Source organism: Aplysia californica, unplaced genomic scaffold (assembly GCF_000002075.1).
Source record: "Aplysia californica isolate F4 #8 unplaced genomic scaffold, AplCal3.0 scaffold00652, whole genome shotgun sequence".
In the NCBI taxonomy this organism is placed as follows: Eukaryota; Metazoa; Mollusca; class Gastropoda; order Aplysiida; family Aplysiidae; genus Aplysia; species Aplysia californica.
In genome coordinates this window covers 288,381-291,423 of record NW_004797922.1, presented here as the reverse complement: position 1 = coordinate 291,423, position 3,043 = coordinate 288,381, and the positions used below count along the sequence as shown (strand labels likewise).

Here is a 3,043-nt window from a genome sequence, read left to right as displayed (position 1 = left end):
CCCCCCCCCCCCCCCCCTTACACTTTTATACCCTTTTTAATCATGTGACATTTATATGGCGCAAATCCGTGTTACAATCACTCTTCTATGCGCTTTACTTTTAAATTATTAATTATAGCATTCATGAAAAACATGCATACACACATGTGACATAATAATTCAATACGGTACAAGCGGAACTTTTCCAGAAAAGCTTACGGTGTCATTTAACCACCTTAACCGCACCGGTGTAATCAAAATTAGACTAGATCTACATGTCATGTAGCCCAGATATCTACCAGTGTATAAAGTGCAAGATGGAATATTATTTAATATATATATCGTGCTTGCCGCTCGAGGTCCAGTGTATCGCCACGGTACAATGCAGTGCTTACCGCTCGAACTTACTCTAAGTAGTCTAAGTGAATAGTGTAGTTACTCTCTTTTCATGCTATATAAAAAAAAATTACGTTGTCATAAATTATATTTTCATGGATTATTTTTTACACCTTACAAAAGTGTAATCTTACATTGGTTCAAACCGCCCTTCCTCCCACTCTTTCTTACACTTTACTTTTACAGGAGTCAAAGACTCCCCCCCTTCCCCCCCCCCCTTCTTTTTTTTCTTGGCGTAAGATGATATTATTTGAAGGTCCCCTTTAGGGTTTTTGTGGATGAATCGATCCATGTCTAGATCTACCCTCCTAGCCTAAGATTTAAAGTCTTTCACACATTTTTATACTAGATCTATCTACCTGGTGTTACGGATCCAAGCAAGCTAAGTAATCAGACGACAGTGTTTACGATTGATTTACTCTAGATCTAGATTTAGCTAGACTAGAAGATGATTCAGTCCAAACAAGACTATTGGGTCGGTTTGCTCGCAGATTGATGGTGCAAAGTGGCTATCGTGGCACAAGTCGATCGCGCCCAACTCGTTTCAAAACAAACATGTTGTTTTCTGGCGACGAGTCAGGCGATCATCTTGACCCGACCTGACCCGGCCCGCGGGTCTCTGGGCAGCGGCGGGCACCCTGTAGTGCAAAGGAGCGAATTGTCCCCCGTGACGTCATTATTTTTAGTCGTGGAAGAAAATTTTGGTGTTTTTAATGAAATTTTATTATTATTTTTACAAATTTTGCGGGAAATTGTCTAAAATTAGTGAATTCATGAAAATGGTAAAAGTTGCGCGCGCAACTTGCGGGTTGCGAGCGCGAATTTCTCTGAGGACAGACTGGGGGAACAAATGTGTCAACTGGGGGAACAAATGTGTCAACTGGTGGAACAAATGGGTCAACTGGGGGAACAAATGTGTCAATTGGGGGAACAAATGTATCAAATAGGGGAACAAATGTGTCAACTGGGGGAACAAATGTGTCAACTGGGGGAACAAATGTGTCAACTGGAGGAACAAATGGGTCAACTGGGGGAACAAATGGGTCAACTGGAGGAACAAATGTATCAAATAGGGGAACAAATGTGTCAACTGGGGGAACAAATGTGTCAACTGGAGGAACAAATGTATCAAATAGGGGAACAAATGTGTCAACTAGGGGAACAAATGTGTCAACTGGAGGAACAAATGTATCAAATAGGGGAACAAATGTGTCAACTGGGGGAACAAATGTGTCAACTGGGGGAATAAATGTGTCAAGTGGAGGAATAAATGTGTCACGACGCTTTGGAATCAAGCGCTCGTCAATTTTTGTGCTTGTGGAGTTATTGCTATCATCTTGTTCATTTATCTTGCTCTTGATGAAAAAAGTATCCATCTTGAGCAGAAGTGAAGGTATTTGTGATTGAAAGTGCTAAGTTTATTTGGTTTCAGCGGTAAAAAAATATAGAGAAAATGGCCACCAAAGTTTGGTAACTTCGATCGCTAAAGAGTCCTTGAGAACTGAAAAATTACATATTTTGAGCTTTTTATCAACGTTTTTCAATATAATTCACGTGGAAATGTGTTTTTATTTGAGCAGAAAAGGGTTGAACATTAAACCAAAAATTTGATTATAATTGCGAAACTGGTGGGAAAATGCCTGATTTCACCACAATGCCTCATATATATATATATATATATATATCGTCGGCAGAGAATTTTAACCGTCAAACTCCAAATTTTCTCGAATTGCTTTTTTCCTTAAAATAGATTGACATAACGAATGGCTACGTCCTATTAAAATCTAGAACAATTTTGACAAACAAAAGTCTTGTTTTAAAGAGAAATTCTAACCGTATATTCCGACTGACTTCCGTGACTGAAGAATTCTAACTGTTTAACTCGTTTAGGTAGTCCGCCATTGTGGATCACGACGATAACGTTACGCTCTGAAGGAGGCGTTTGATTATAAATAAAATTCTTTTTTCCTTAAAATAGATCCACATGACGAATGGCTACATCCTATTAAAATCTAGAACAATTTTGACAAACAAAAGTCTTGTTTTAAAGAGAAATTCTAACCGTATATTCCGACTGGCTTCGGTGACTGAAGAATTCTAACCGTCTAATTCGTTTAGGTAGCCCGCCATTGTGGATCACGGCGATAAAGTTTTGCTCTGATGGAGGCGTTTGATTTTAAATAAATGTAAAATCAGAAAAGGCTGCTTTTGTTAAAGGGTTGGTTGACTGTGTCGAGCCTGTGGAGAAAAAGGAAAAAGAAAGCAGAAGATCGTGGTCCATGAAGTACCATCTGCGAGTGAATGGGGCCAGAGTCAAAGAGTGCACGGTTTTCTTCTTAAGTCCTGTACTTTGTTACTAGTGTGTTCACATTGTTCTTACATCTGGGTTGGGTGTAGCAGAGGGTGAGGTTCCAGTTCAGAGAAAAAGGGTTAGGGAGGAGACTACAGCATCAAAGGTACTTAAACAGTTTCTTCGTGATCTGCCCAAATTGCCGTCTCACTATTGCCGAAGGACTCCAGTAAGTTATACTTGGAACCTGTTTTCCAGAGCTTACAGGCAGTGTACCGCCGTTTGTATAAAGAAAAGTATGAGTGGGGGGGAGGGGGGGGGTACTTTCTACCTTCAAGTTTAAAGAGAAGATCAATGCTATGAACCTGTCATGGTTCC

General features: G+C 39.9%; 1 protein-coding gene across 1 annotated transcript in view; it reads left to right on the top strand.

The window, feature by feature from the left end:
* The window catches only part of LOC101861612 (gamma-1-syntrophin), a 31,831-nt gene that overhangs the window by 8,969 nt on the left and 19,819 nt on the right, over positions 1-3,043 (top strand). The window lies entirely within an intron of this gene.